A 16,252-nucleotide genomic window follows, 5' to 3' on the forward strand; every position below is an offset into this window, starting at 1 on the left:
AGTCTATAAGCTGTTAACTGTTACCTAAGTACAGAAGGGCAAGTGTTTAGAAATATTTATAACAACTTGATGTAGAAATTTTATGTGTTTATTTTATTAATTTTAAAAATGAGATTTATTTATTTAAGTGGGCTCCACACCCAGCATGGAGCTCGACACAGGTCTTGAACTCACAATCCTGAGATCAAGACCTGAGCCAAAATCAAGAGTTGGACATTTAATCAACTAAGCCACCCAGGCACCTTGATGAAGTAGTTTTAGATATGCTGGATCTAATAATACGACATTGGACTGCTATTTTGTTGTTGTTGTTGCTTGTGTTTTTGTTTTTAAAATTTTATGTATTTATTTTTGTCAAAGAGAGCTCAAGTAGAGGGAGCAGCAGGCAGAGGGAGAGGCAGTGTCCTCGATGAGCAGGGAGCCTGATGTGGGACTCGATGCCAGGCCCCCCGGGTCATGATCTGAGCCAAAGGCATCTGCCTATGGTGTCCCAGGGGGCTCCTACTTTGTGTATATTTTTTGTTTCATTTTTCTAAGAGGATTGGTGTGAATGTCACAAATGCAAAATGTCTTTAATGGACTACAGCTCTGCCTCTCAGCCCCCTGAGAAGCTATCTTCCCTTGTTTGCTTATGAGCTTCTCTCGTTGGGGAAAAGAAGTATCTGAGACTTGAGTCACTTAGGAAAAGCCCACTAAGTTTGTTTCCTATTTTCCCCAGTCAAGAATTTAATGTTTAACTTTTCCTTCTTAAGACAGCAGGGTTGATTTCCATGCCACTTACTGTTTGGTCAGAACAGAGTTAGCATTAGCTCTGAGGTAATCTCCTTGTGCCCCTTGAAAGAGTTTTAGGAATGACCCCATATTCACTTCCTGTGTATGAGCAACTGGGTCTTACTATCCTATGTCCCCCATTGCACCTGGCATTTAAGTTGGTACTCTACAAAAATATTCTTTTTTTTCCCTAGGAAGCGGAGGGAAAGGTAGTAGGCTTTTTAGGTGCAAACTTTGTATATGCTTCTGCTCAGATTCTATAAAGTTCTCATAATTTCTGTAAAAACAATTTAGGATGGGGTGCCTGGGTGGCTTAGTTGGTTCAGCTCAGGTCAGGGTCCTGGGATGGAGCCCTACATCAGGCTCCCTGTTCAGCAGAGAGCCCTCTTCTCCCTTCTGCTGCTCTCCTGCTTGTGCTCTCTTTCTCTCTGTCAGATAAGTAGATAGAATCTTTTAAAAAGATGGGGCACCTGGGTGGCTCAGTGGGTTAAGCCGCTGCCTTCAGCTCAGGTCATGATCCCAGGGTCCTGGCATCGAGCCCTGCACTGGGCTCTCTTCCCAGTGGGGAGCCTGCTACTCCCTCACTCTCTGCCTGTCTCTCTGCCTACTTGTGATCTCTCTCTGTCAAGTAAATAAATAAATTTTAAAAAAAAATCTAAAAAAAAAAAAAAGAATTTAGGATGTTGAAGAATGGACTTTACTCCCGGGTATTAGGAGGTCTGGGCTTTGGCCACTAATTTGTTGTGTGACCTTGGGTAAGCTATTTACTACCGCATGGACTCAGTTTTTTCATCTGTAAAATGAAGGAATGGGGGCAATTTTGAACACTGAATGACCTCTAGAGACTTTCCCAGTTTTCTACATGCTGTAATCCTACTTTCAGGGTTTATAGAATTTACTAATCCCTGAGGTAATTATAGACTGAAGTGGGGAAGTCTTGTTTTCATCAGCTGTTTGAATGGAATCTTTTTAATCTTTGAATCCTTTAGTTGCCTGTCAGGATAGACCTGGAAGATAGGTACCCAGAAGACCACCAGTGCTTGCTTCAGAGTGCTTTGGGGCTATGTCTACATAAGACCCCTGCGCTCGACTGATTAAAGTCCTTCATGTGGACAGAGGGTCCCCTGAAAGGAGAGATGAACAGAGATAGGCAGTTCACGTTGGAGTCTACAAATCATTTGCAGTCACTGTACCTTCATTTCCTTAATCCCAGCTCCATTATCTCATTAATTTTTTTTTTTTTTTTTCAGAGAAGAGGGGAGAGGCAAACAGAGGGAGAATCTTAAGCAGGCTCCACACGCAGTGAAGAGCTAGATATGAAGCTGGATATGAAGACCTTGATCTCACAACCCTGAGATCATGACCTGAGTGGAAATCAAGAGTCAAATGCTTAACTGACTGAGCCACTCAGATGCTCTCCTCCTTTTTTTAAAAAGGTGCCACCCTCAACATGGAGCTTGAACTCACAGCTTTGAGATTAAGAGTTGTGTGCTCTACACACTAAGCTAGCGATGCACCTTTATCTCTTTAGTTATTAAGGGTGTGGTCCAACTCTTGGTTTTTCTTTTCCAGGGAGGGAAATCTGGATCTGAAGACCAGAGCAGACAATGAAAGGAAGGTAAAGTGTATCACAAGGCAATGGTGTCTTTGAACAAAGAGTGTGCTAGCAAATAGGTGTTTAACAATCAGCTCTAGAGTGACAGGAGCCATGACTGGGAGTGTTTGCTGATTGCCATGGTGTTCAAACTACCAATGTAGACTTGGGAAGAAATGAACAGTACCACATCATTATATACTATTCTATCATATGGATGTAATAGATGTAAATAACCTACAGAGTATAGATAATAAAATGTCAGAAAACAATTAGGAAAGGATGAATTTTGAGTACTTGTTACCTTTGTTTCTAATATAATTTAATTGGTTATATAATTTAATTTTTTTTAAAGATTTTATTTATTTATTTGACAGAGAGAGATCACAAGTAGGCAGAGAGGCAGGCAGAGAGAGAGAGGAGGAAGCAGGCTCCCTGCTGAGCAGAGAGCCCGATGCGGGACTCGATCCCAGGACCCTGAGACCATGACCTGAGCCGAAGGCAGCGGCCCAACCCACCGAGCCACCCAGGCGCCCCTATATAATTTAATTTTTTAAAAGATTTTATTTTTAAGTAATCTCTACCCCCAATCTGGGGCTTCACTCATGACGCTAAGATCAAGAGTCACATGCTTTATCAAATGAGCCAGCCAGGAGACCCTATGTAATTTAATTTTTAGTAATGACTTGTTTAACAACTGGTGTGCAAGATTCCTGAAAATTTGCCTATCAGCGTTTTGAGCTGGGATGTACTGCCCCCAGCATACGGTTGGAGCCCTGTGCCCTCCCTGCAGGTTCCTGGGAGATACAGTGCAAAAGATTTCTATGTGGAATTGAACCCCACTGTTCATCAATTCCAGTTATAGGCAAGACTTTATCCCTTGCTGAGCCATAATCTTGCTACCTGCCCTCAAGGGGCTTGGTATCTAGTAATTAGAGGCTAAGGTGTGTATTTAACTATAATGTAGGGCAGAAAGTGGAATACAATGAATAAATGCACGTACCTCTGGAAGGGTATTCACAGAGCTAGAAAGGAGGTAGGATCAGATAATCCTGGAGATCCCTTCTACCTTTATTGTTCAGGGATGTTGAGGTTTCAAGAGTCCTAGGGGAAGCTGAGGACTATGATCAATGAGGAATAAACCGGAGTCACCCTTGTGCCCGGCTTCAGAAAATCTAGAGGCCATTCATGGAACCAAGAGTGTTTGAGCTAGAGGGTCCTGTTTTATAACATACATGAGGCCCAGAAACAAGGGACGTACTCAGGGTCACACATCAAGTTGAGGCCAAGAAAACTTGGATCCTGCCATCCAGGTTTGCTAGGGATTGAGGGTTTTCCCATGAAGTGGGGCTTCCAGTGCTTGAACCAGGACAGTGCTGGGCAAAGCAGGTGGTTGGTCACCCTACAATGATGATAGTGTGCATCTTACGCCAATATTTCTTTCCGCATGTGCACTCTCACTAAACTCCCCAATCCCTGGTTCCCCTATATATCTTTTCCCAGGCTTCGGCCCAGGCTCTGACCCTACTAGCACTTCTTTAGACTGTAGGGCAGGTTGGGGTGGGGGCAGTGGAGTGAGAGGGTGGAGAGAAGGTAGAGGTAGCTGAAAATTCCAGAAGAGAAAGAGATAGGATTTCTGACTTTTTGCACTTCTCTGCTAATTAGCTAAGGGGGCATGGGGGAGGGTGGAGGATGGGGGGTAGGCGTGGGGGTAGGTGGGGAGAATGAGCCCCATGCATATTCTTCTAAAATGTCACACTGAGCAAATCTCAGTGTTTTTTTCAATCTCTGGTCTCCACCCTTTCACCTTGGAAACTGGTCTTTTCCTGCCCCCTGGGGACCCTTGACTCCCTGTCCAAATGCCATGGATGCTTGAGGTCCTGGTCATCCCTTTAGCCCACCAGTTTAGCTTCAGTGACTTGCAAAAACTCCTCAGCAATATGTCCAAGGAAGGAAGAGGAGAATACTTTAAGATCTCCCTTTCAGATCCAGAGGGGAAGGTGGAAGAAAAAAAGAGGCCCTCCTGTGTGGAAAATGGGAACAGTTGGTTGTCTGTTAAACACGTGGGTGGCAGGGCTGGCGTACATTACAGGGGATGAATCTGCAAGCCATAACTAGATTTGTTTCATGTTTGAAGATGCTTCATTATTCTGGAAGCTCCTTAGGGGTAGGCCCTCTCAATCCCAGCCACAGGGGGACCTCTCCCAGGAAAGCGGCATCTTTCTCCCACTGGGTTGAAGTGCCCAGATAGCAGAAGCTACGTCTTCACTCCTAGCCTAGGAAGGTTTGGAGTTGGAGGGGCTCCTCCGAGGAGAGATTTTAGAGGGTTAAAACCCCTGCATTCTGTTTTCTATTCTCTCACTGTTCTAAACTCCCATCTCTAGACCCTGGATAGGACACAGAAATTCCCAATTAATGTTTCTCGATTGATCGCTAGGGAAGAAAGTATGGAGATGATTGTGGGATTTATTAGTTTTCAGAGAAATATTCATCCATCTCTCCATTTATCCATTCTAAAAATATTTATCTACTGTTTCAGGCCAGTACTCAACGCTTACGAGTCTAATATGAATTATCTTTAGTTGATGTATTTATCCTGGACATGCTCTCAGTCTGGTCTGAAAGAGTAATGTAAATTTATAACAATACAATGAGATAAAGTACTCTGTTGAAGCTGGAAATAAGAGTAAAGAGGGGGATAAAAAATCCATAGAAATGGGACTTCTGATAGAGAGCTGCCATCTGGTGGCGGTAGATGGTACAACAGGCTCCTTGTTGACTGATGGAAGCTTCACTAATTGCAATTACAGCCTGTATGAGCACCTGCCTAATGGGTAGCCAGCCAGCCAGCCCATTGATTGGCAATGGGGGGGGGGCATATAAAACTTCTTCTTCTTCTTTTTTTTTTTTAAATATTTTATTCATTTATTTGACAGAGATCACAAGTAGGCAAAGAGGCAGGCAGAGAGAGAGGGGGGAGGCAGGATCCCCGCTGAGCAGAGAGAGCCAGATGCGGGACTCGATTCCAGGACCCTGAGATCGTGACCTGAGCCAAAGGCAGAGGCTTAACCCACTGAGCCATCCATGAGCCCCTCTTTTTTTTTTTTTAAGAGTCAGTAGACTTCATTTCAAATATATATATATATATATATATATATATATATATATATATATACACAGTCACACACAGACACACACACACACATATATACATATATATATTTAAATATTTTATTTATTTATTTGAGCGAGAGAGAGCATGAGCCAGGTGAGGGGCAGAGAGAGAGACAAAATCCCTGTTGAGCAGGGAGCCCAGTGTGGGGCTTGAGCCCAGGGACCTGGGTTCATGATCTGAGCCAAAAGCAGAAGCTTAACTGACTGAGCCACCCAGGCACCCCTATACATGTTATTTTAATTTAATTTAATTCAATTTTTTTAAGTAGGCTCCATGCCCAGTGTGGGGCTTGATCTCACAAACCTGAGACCAAGAGTCACATGCTCTACCAACTGAGCCAATCAGGTATCCTTATACGTATGTAATTTAAAAAAATAAAACTGTGTTTTTGTTTTCGTTGTTGTTTTTAGATTTTATTTACTTATTTGACAGAGAGAGAGAGAGACAGCAAGAGAGGGAACACAAGCAGGGGAAGTGGGAGAGGAAGATGCAGGCTTCCACCAAGCAGGGAGCCTGATGCAGGATTCAAATCTCAGGACCCTGGGATCATGACCTGAGCTGAAGGCAGATGCTTAACAAATAAGCCACTCGGGTGCCCCAGAACTGTGTTGTTATTCTTCTACGTGGTTTTATTTTGTTTGTTTGTTTTGTTTTTTCCTCAACTTGGCTTTTAAATTTCTACCTCAGAGACCCCTTTCTGTGACACTACAAAACAATCTACCTTGTTTTTTCTTAATTTTTATATTAAATAAAAAACATGCTCCTAAAAGTTAAACATTGGATAGGATTTGTTTAGAAAAGCTGCAGCCTTCTTCAACTATACAGCCTTTTTCCTCTCAAGAAGCAACAACTTTCAGTAGTTTTCTATTTGATGCTATTACTAGTGCTTCCATATTTCTTTTTAAAAGGATTTTATTTTATTTATTTTTTAAGATTTTTTTAAAAAGATTATTTATTTATTTATTTGACAGACAGAGATCACAAGTAGGCAGAGAGGAAGGCAAGCAGGGTCTCTGTTGAGCAGAGAGCCCGATGCGGGGCACGATCCCAGGACCCTGGGATCACAGACTCAAGCTGAAAGCAGAGGATTTAACCCACTGAGCCACCCCGGCAGCCCTAATATTTTGTTTTGAAGTTTTCCCTACATCCACTGTAGGGCTTGAACTCCCAACCCCAAGATCAAGAGTCACACATTCCACAGACTGAGCCAGCCAGGTGCCCCTACTTCTGTATTTCTTAAAAAAAAGAGAAAAGAAAAGGAAAGAAAAGAAAAGAAAAGCCCATTTGAATCCTATGTATTAAGTTTTCAATTTTAGGTATTATCTGTTTACTTCCCACCATGGAGGATGAGAATTCGCCTCTCTTTTCTCTCCTCACCTACCAAATCCAAATCCATCTTTCTCATCCTCTTATCTCCCAAGATGGTTAAATTATAATTTTACTTAGGACAGGGTTCAGTGTTTATACTATGTTCATATAAATACTATTTATTATTTATTTACTTTTAAAGATTTTATTTATTTATTTGACAGAGAGCGATCACAAGTAGGCAGAGAGGGAGGGGGAAGCAGGCTCCCACTGAGCAGAGAGCCTGATGTGGGGCTTGATCCCAGGATCCTGAGATCGGGGCCTGAGTCAAAGGCAGAGGTTTAACCCATTGAGACACCCAGGTGCCCCTGTAACTATTTAAAGGAGAGTCATGAGACAAGCCAACCTTACTTTACTTTCCCTATAAGTCTCTGTTTTCCCTGGGATGAATAATTTTCTTTTCTTTTGTTGTTTGCTTCTTCTCTATGTAGTTATTACCACTTCAAACCCTAACTGTGCCACTCATCTAAAATACCTCTCAAGACATTTAGCTCTCAGATTCACTCTAGTCTGGCCAAGCTACTTCTCTGCACACAGAGAATGATATATCTGCCTACAAATAAAATGATACAGCTATCATTGTAGCATCTTTTTCACCATCAGGATAAGGGTTCACTTTACTTCTCCATTTTGTTGTACATCCTATTTCTTAAATATTATGTCTTTTTATCTCTGTTTGCTCCCCTCATTTTGGTGGGTAACATATTTCAGTGGCTACCTGAAAATGGATGCATGGGAAGCACATTTTTAAAGACCTACATGTCTGAAAATCTTTGTTCTACTCTCACCTTGTTGATATTTAAAATTTTTCTTAGCTTAATGTTTTGGTAGGGTATAGAGTTAAAGGTTGGAAATAATTTTCCCACAGAATGTTGAGGCCATTGTTCCAATATCTTCTGGTTTCCAGTATTGCTATTAAGAAACTTAGGCCATTTTGAATGCTAGTCTTCTGTAGGTTACTTGTGCTTCTTCCCACTACCACCCTTGGAAGCTTGTAGAAGCTTTTCTTTATCCTCAGAGTACTGAAATCCCACAATTATGTGGTTTTAGTTTACAACTTTTTCATCTCTTGTGTTTAGTACTCATGGATTCTTTCAGTCTGTAAACATATGTGCTTTTGTTTTGATAAACTTTCTTATTTATTTATTTATTTATTTATTTTAAAAGGTACTTTTATTTTATTTTTTAAAAAAAGAGTTTATTTATTTATTTGACAGACAGAGATCCCAAGTAGTCAGAGAAGCAGGCAGAGAGTGAGATAGAAGCAGGCCCCCTGCTGAGCAGAGAGCCCAATGCAGGGCTTGATCCCAGGACCCTGAGATCATGACCTGAGCTGAAGGCAATCGCTTAACCAACTGAGCCACCTTACATGTACATTTTTTGAGCATGAAATTGTACTATGCACAAGGTTAGGTTCTGGGAATATATCTGTGAACCAAGAGACCAAGGCCTTGTACTTCAGAGCATACCCATTAGCAAGTCAGATAGGTCTTCATAAGCAAGCAGAGGAGTTTAGACTTCATACTATGAGACACTGCTCTCCTGTGACCCTATAATGGGAGCTGGGTGGAAGGATCTCCTTAGCCTGTGGGGGACATGGAAGAGAGTGTAAGCAAAGGAAATGCAGACTGGTAAAGAGTTTGCATGAGTGTGTGAGCCTAGTGTGCACACATAGACTAGGATGGGTGCACTGGAAAGACAGGGAAGTGGTTGGAATTTCCGAGAAAGTCTTTGGAGACATTGATAGGTGATTCATTAACCTTTGCAAGAGAATTTTGCATTTAATAAGAATAAGGGTTTTGTTTGGCTTAAATGGCATGAATTAAACTCTGATAGTGGAATTATTGGCTTGAGTCAGTAGGAAGAAGAGGTAGTTGTTGGAGAGAGGGCAGTCCATAATCATCCCTGGCTCTGAAATAAGACCTTTTCAGGAGCTGTCTACCTACTCAGAGGCCAGCTCTTATCTTCCACGTGATATGACAGGTACTGCTTCACTCTCTGGACATTTTTTCCCTACCTCAGGACATCATTTTGATGGTTGAGAAGCAGATGTAGGACTTCTTGGTTTCCTAGAGATGAAATCATTCCCTCCTAACTTCTAAATGACCCTCACCTTGCTTGCCCTGCAGACTTAACCTTCCTAGAGAAATGAAGGGAAAGGAATTGAAGAGAAATGGGCAATAGGTAGGAGCATACAGTCTCAAAAATTCTGTGTAAATCTTGAAAGGGAAGTTAAAGGAAACAGAAAATTTTTTCTTGAGCTTGGATCAGCAGAGAATGATGCCGCTTCCTGCAGATATTTATAAAAAGCACTGGACAAGCAGAACCAGGAGGCAGAGCGACCAGCTCATACTGTTTTTCCAGGAACTTGCCCAAGTTTGACACCTAAAGTTCCACATTCTGGGAAAACTGAGACAGTTGATCATCCCATTAGGAGGCCTGGGCTCGCTCTCTGCAACTGCCATTACCTCCCTTCCCTTGAGCTCGAGTTTCCCCTTCATTTGGTAAAGTATGATACCTGGACAAGGTGATAGCAAAGAGCCCTTCCACGACTAATAGAACAATCAGTCTGGAAATTTGCCCAGGTTGCTCTGATACCCACTTTCTCTGGAGCTTGCCCTGAGGTTGGGCAAAACCAATGTCACCACCAGAGGGCGCACTCAAGGATTAGAGGACCAGGAAGTTCTTTTTTTTTTTTTTTTTTTTTTTTTTTAAGGTTTATTTATTTATTTGACAGAGAGAGAGAGAGAGAGAGATCACAAATAGGCAGAGAGGCAGGCAGAGACAGAGGAGGAAGCAGGCTCCCTGCTAAGCAGAGAGCCTGATGCAGGGCTCAATTCCAGGACCCTGGGATCATGACATGAGCCAAAGGCAGAGGGTTAACCCACTCAGCCACCCAGGCACCCCAGGACCAGGAAGTTCTTAAATAAAAGACCTTCTTCTTTTTCTTCCTTCTTCTTCCTTCTTTCTCCTCTTCTTCGTCTTCCTCTTTCTTCTTCTTTTTAGATTTTATTTTATTTATTTGACAGAGAGAGATCACAAGTAGGCAGAGAGTCAGGCAGAGAGAGAAGGGGAAGCAGGCTCCCTCCCCGCTGAGCAGAAGGCCCAAGTGGTACTTGATCCCAGAACCCTGAGATCATGACCTGAGCCAGAGGCAGAGGCTTAACCCACTGAACCACCCAGATGCCCCCCCAAAAAACCCTCTTCTGTGAGTGACATGAGTCAGTATCAGCCAACAGTGTATTATAATTATTAGGTGTCACCTACAAAATGAAATGAAGATTATTCTCAGTTGTCAGATTGTTTCACAATCTGCTACACATCTCATCTCTCTAACTGATAAGTATCGCTTCATGTTTCTGTACTTCTGTTTTATCTGTAAAATGGGGATGATGATAACAGTGCTTACCTCATAGAGACATCATGAAGATTAATTTTGTTGTTGTTGTTGGCTCCATACCCAACGTGGGCTTGAACTCATGACCTTGAGATTAAGAGTCTCATGCTCCACCAACCGAGCCAACCAGGGACCCCAAAGCTGTCATGTGTGAAGTGCTCAGACCTCTGCTTGCTCTTCGGCATGGGGATTTTCATTTATCCTGTTCATTTACATATCTCCAGTGCTTAGAACTTTGCCAGCTCATAGCAGGCATTCAGTCAATATTTGTTGAATGAAGGTCTAAGATTTGGGAATAGATGTTCAAGGTAATATGTGGTTATTCTTGAGGTTTTTAAACCCCATGGGATTTATCTATTTTCATCTTTTAATTTTTCTTTAATTTTATACATTTTTAAAAAGATTCTATATATTTATTTAAGAGAGAGAGAGAGTGCACAAGCAGGGGGAGGGGGAGAGGGAGAAGCAAACACCCCACTGATCAGTGAGCCCGATGTGGAACTAGATTCCAGGACCTTGAGATCATGACCTGAGCTGAAGGCAGACACTTAACCCACTGAGCCACCCAGGCGCCACTTCACCTTTTAATTTTTACAAACGCGTAATTGAGGTCCAGAATCTTTCCAATGTCACATGAACTTGACTGGCAATAAAATTAAATACCAAATCTTTGTCAGAAGAGAAAGGCACTAGATGGAACCTCTGTTTCCCCACTTTATGTTTCTTTTTTACCTGTCCAATATTTATAGGAACTTCTCACATGGAAACTCAGTTTCCATCTGAATCGATGCCTTCATCTCTGATGGCACAATACCCATCGTAGCAGGCAGAGTCATGTTCTCCCACAGGAACAAAATGTCTTGTTCTGAAAGAAGATAGGATAACAGTGTTCATGCTGTGTCTTCGACTTCTGTGTTTCCACTCATTCTGAGGCCTGCTCCTCTTTCCTTCCTCAGAAAGCTTGGGACCCTGTGTACATAGCCCAAACTCTCACAGCCACTCCAGAAATGAACTCTGCACTGATTTTGCACTGAGGCAGACCTGGTTTCAAATCCCATTTCTACTACTTACTACCTGTGTGATTTCGGTGTACCAGTTTCTGTGCTTCTAAAGCTTGAGTTTGTGAGTTTATAAGATGGGCACGGTGCCTTCATATTCCCAGTAAAGGTAAACATTAGCTAATAATATGGGGCCAATTGATTGTCCAACATGATGAATGCAAAAAGACCCAAAACAAGGCAAGTTGTAGTTTCAAGTTGGGTTGTCTGGGAAGCAAACTCTGAGATGGAGAGTAGCAGCAGTGTGTTTATGAGAGTGTGCTCTTGGGGTCGGCACTTGTGGAAGAAGGCTGGACAGAGGAGGAAGTGGGTTGTACTGTAAGCCCAGGGATGACCTCAGCTGGTCTTCCACAGGGAGCCCTAGAGTGGGATGAGCCTTCAGAGCGTTGCCAACTGAGGTGAGGGAGCTGGGCCTTTCATGCTCCCATGTTGTCACTTACCCAGTACAGGCTGTCCTGGAGGTTTTCTTCAGCCAAAGCATTCTCCAAAGAGGACTGGCAGCCGAGGGTCATGGCAGCATTCCCAGAAGCTGGGGAGATAAGTCCTGCATTCCTGAAGGGGGATCTGGGCTGTGTAGCACAGCATGGTTCCCCAACTCCAGATCCTACATAAAGATCCCAGAGGTGGGGGCGCCTGGCATCCCGACGTGTCCAGAGTTAGTTGAATATCACCATCATCAGCCTGACCCTGCCATCCTGTACATGCCCTTTCAGCTCTGGGCTTCTATAGAAGAAGGGTGTGGGATGTCTTCCAGACGAGTGTGCAAAAGCAGGAAAGGATTCATACTCAGCCAGGAAATAGTTTTATGTTTGCACAGACAAAAAATTGAATCCAGATCTTCCTGTTCAGAAAATATATTACTGCTGAGAAAAAAGGAAGAGATTTTCTATTTTTCCCGTTTCTTCTATAGCTGTGACGTGGACAGTAGGATGGGAAGATATGCTATTTTATGGGCCCTTTCTTACCTGCAGCTGATTTTTATGAATGGTCAGTGGGAGCCTGGAGCCCAGGAAGATGTTTTCTGGGAGCTATTGTTCTCAAGAAAAACTTGTAACCCGAAAATTCCTTCGGAAATTTCAGATAGGCCTTTGCGTGACCTAACTTGTTTGCTGTTTGCTTGTTTTAGTGATTCTAAAACTGCAGTTACATTTTTTGCACAAATGTTTCCTTGTTGCAACAGAATTGCAAAGACCACCAATGAGAAGAAGAACCATCATTCTCCTAGGCATTTCAGAGTTCCTGCCTTGAACTGCTCGATGAAGGTCAGGAGAAGAGGGGACTCAGGAGGCGGGGCTTTCCCTGGGGGTGAAAGATGGCTGAGAAGAGTAGTGAGAACAGTGGTTAGCTTGAGGGTTAGTTCCAAATGGAAGATACTAGAGGGAGGAAAGTAAAGTTACCATCTGTGTCACAACAGCAGCCTCTGATCTTTGGAGGGCAGTTCTTCTTTGCCTCTGAGGACCACATGAGCCTCCATCTGGGTTCTTACAGGGCGGATTCTTCTTGAACTCACGATAAGGGGGAGGTAGGCTGTTGGAAGGGTGAGAGCTCTAGATTAGGAGCCTGGAAGCCTGGGCTCCGGCTCTGTGTTTAAGCAGTGTGCGCCTTGTTCAGATCATTTCACTTTTCGGGCATTAGTTTTCTGAGTATTGGGACTACATCATCCCTGACATCCCTGATCAATCACAGACCTGAGAGCCTGTGATTCTGATATCCTACAAAGCTGGTGAGAGGTAACACAGCTAACAGGAAGAGCATGTGGGTGCTGAGTCCTGCTGACTCGGTTTAGATCCCAGCACCACCACTTAGAAGTGATGTGAACTTTGTAAATTATTTAACTGTCCTCAGCCTCAGTTCCCAGATCTGTAAGTTTATAGTGGTACCTACATGGTAGATCTGTTTTGAAGTTGGAAGTCAAACAGTGCTGCTTGAACTGCATGTTGAGGCACTCTAAGGCTCTTCAGTGAAGTCATGCAGGACCACCATGGAATTGTTCAAGTTTCTGAGGGAAACACAAAGATGCAGAGGTAGTTCATAGTTGCAACATTGCAACTTGATGGCTTATGTTCTTGTATCGTCACGAAGCGGGGCTTTCAGTGTGATAAAAGGCAAGCACCACATGAAAATCAATGTGGGGAGGAGTGCCTGGATGGCTCAGTCACTTTGGTGTCTGCCCTCAGCTCAGGTCATGATCCTGGGGTCCTGGGATTGAGCCCCACGTACTTGGTGGGGGTGGTCCCTGCTCAGCGGGAAGCCTGCTTCTCCACCTGCCTCGACTTTCCCCTCTGCCTACTTGTACTCTCTATCTCTGTCAAATAAATAAATCTTTTTAAAAAAAAAGAAAGAAAATAAACGTGGAACACAAGAGGTGGGTGGTGGTCTCCAATCTGTTTAAGAATTTGAAGTGTGCAATAGTGGTGGCACACATCCCATTAGCAAGTACTTGTGGTTATTTAAGAATAGAATAAAAATATTTTCTTTGAATTTATATGCACCACTTTCCTCCCCACAAACAACTACTATGGTGTTAGTATATTAACACATCTTAATCTGTTTGGATCTAATTATTTAATAAATGGCCCAGAGGAATGGTGGCAAACTTAAGTTTTCCTGTGGGCCCTGTGAATAGAGAAAGTTTGGGAACTTCTGATAGATGGAAAGTACCTGGCACATGGTAGGTGTTCAAAGAATTGCTCAAAAAAAAATTTTTTTTAACGATTTTATTTATTTGAGAGAGAGAGCATGCTCACACAAGTGTGGGAGAGGGGCAGTGGGAGAGGAAGACTCAGACTGAGCAGGGAGCCCACCCTGGGGCTCAACCCCAGGACCCTGAGATCATGACCTGAGCTGAAGTCAGACTGAGCTATGCAGGCTCTCCAAATGGTAAAAATTATTAAGGAAGCTTGCAAGAGGGAACAGAGAGCTATCTCTTAGAACGTATTTCTTATAGTGGTGGGAGCCACCATGAATCAAGAGGAACTTGGCACATCTTTATAATAATAGTACCAGGCACATAGAGGTGCTGCATAAAGGCCACCTGAATGAGTGACTGTGTCACAGGTAAAAGGTAAAATTTATATGCACCACTTTTAATTTTTTCAGGGTCCCTTCGTCTCTTCCTCACATCCTATAACTAGCCCAGTGTATTTCCCAAGAACATCCCCAAATACGATCCATTCTCTCCAGAGGATTTTGGTCTTTAGTCCTGTTTCAATGTGGTAAAATTGCTCTTCTGTAGAATTCCATTTTGAAGAGTTTGCCACACAGATTCTGAGACATTTGGTGCTTTTAGGTGCAGTCTGGGCTGCGTTCAAAATAGGACTGGCCACAGAGTGGAAGGAGTCTTGTGGGGAGTTACACTATACCAAAGTGAGCCAGTCATTGGTTTAGCCTCTTTCCCTAGAAAACAGTTGTTTTTAAGGCCTTAGGAAAACAACAACATGAAAGAGTCCAGCCCTCTGCATTGTCAGTTTTAACTTTAAATCAGTGTAGAATAAAAGGTATAATTTTATTCCCAAGCAGCCTCTGCCTGCAGTGTGGAAACAGGGCTCCCTTCTCAAATATTGAGCTCTCAATATTTGAAATTAGAGTGGTTTTCATGCCTTGTTTGCCAATCAGCTCTTAGGTGAGGATGAACTTCTACCTGATAGAAACAAGTCTGTCTTAAGGGTTGTGCCTTCCTTTCCCTTGACTTTAATCACTAAATGTAAACATTTTGGAGCATAAAACAATCTTTTGTTCTTGGTTCTATCAAATAATTGGGTTTTGACAGCAGAAAGACAGTTTTACTGAGAGCTTTATTCCGTATGGATTTAAGTCTAACAGAATGTTTGTCTGCTGATACTTGCTTTTCTAAAAAAGAGGACATATTTTGGCAGTTTTCACTAAAAATGGAGGCTGCAGCTACAGAGATAACTTTAAAAAGTAGCTTAAAGTGACTTGCAGGGCATCTGGCTGGCTCAGTTGGAGACCATGCAAATCCTGATGTCAGGGTTGTGAGTTCCCACCCCACATTGGTAGATTTTACTTAAAAAAAAAAAATTGCAAAAAACAAGGTCAGTTTCTTATCAGTCTGCCCCAAGGCATTTTGAATTTTGTTATTCTTTTTGGTCTTTGTCTCTCTGACCAGTCCACTACAGGTTTAGAACAAGACTGATAATTCAGTCTCTCTGTCTCCTCCTCTCCAATTTTCCATTATCAGTCTGTGTCCGGTAACTCCTTTTCTGTCCAAAAGTTACTGAAAAATAAATTTTGGGGAGAAGAGATCTGAACCTTCTCATAACCACTGTATAACTATATATGTTTAAGAAAAGTATTAGGGAAAGATTTATTGATCTCCATCCACCTCACTCCTTAATTTGAAAATAAGGAGCAATAGGGGAGCAGAGGTGTCCTCTTCTGGGATCTGTTTCTGACAAGGGTTAATTTACTCTGAAAAGCCTAGCCCCCTTTTAGCCAATGGGGGCTAACCCTGATGGGGTAATACTTTCAGCCCCTGGTTCATTGGTTGCCCTTCCTTACCTGGTGTTATTCTCCCAGAGGCTGGGAAGTGAAGTGGGCTTGTTTTAGAGATACTAAGAGGTTTTTTCCCCCTCTGGCCACTCTCAAGGCTCTACTCAGTCTTCAGTCTTCCATAGCATGGCTGGTGAAGGGAGTTGCTGATAAACAGATGTTGCTTAAGCCACTGGAGAAAATCTGGTTCCCCTTCTTGAGCATTAGATGTCCTCGGCTTGAGCCAGCTCTTCTACCTGGGGCTCTAGGGGTGTCTTCTAGTCTGGACCTTTATTGCCATCTTTGTGTCAGTGACTAAGATTCTTAACAATGAGAACATGAGGGAAATGAGGCTGATGCTAAACTCTAAGGAGGTGAGTATAAGGGCCTATTTAGCCAGA

At 42.8% G+C, this 16,252-nt stretch overlaps 1 long non-coding RNA gene across 1 annotated transcript; it reads right to left on the reverse strand.

Moving 5' to 3' along the window:
- Window positions 1-9,671: 9,671 nt before the first annotated feature.
- LOC309862120 lies at window positions 9,672-13,440 on the reverse strand. Its single transcript, XR_014310308.1, has 4 exons — window positions 13,248-13,440; window positions 11,804-12,890; window positions 11,038-11,170; window positions 9,672-10,587 (listed from the first exon to the last, which is right to left on the reverse strand). It is a non-coding gene; the product is annotated as an uncharacterized lncRNA (long non-coding RNA).
- Window positions 13,441-16,252: the final 2,812 nt, after the last annotated feature.

This window comes from Mustela nivalis (genome assembly GCF_964662115.1).
Source record: "Mustela nivalis genome assembly, chromosome: 3".
Lineage (NCBI taxonomy): Eukaryota > Metazoa > Chordata > Mammalia > Carnivora > Mustelidae > Mustela > Mustela nivalis.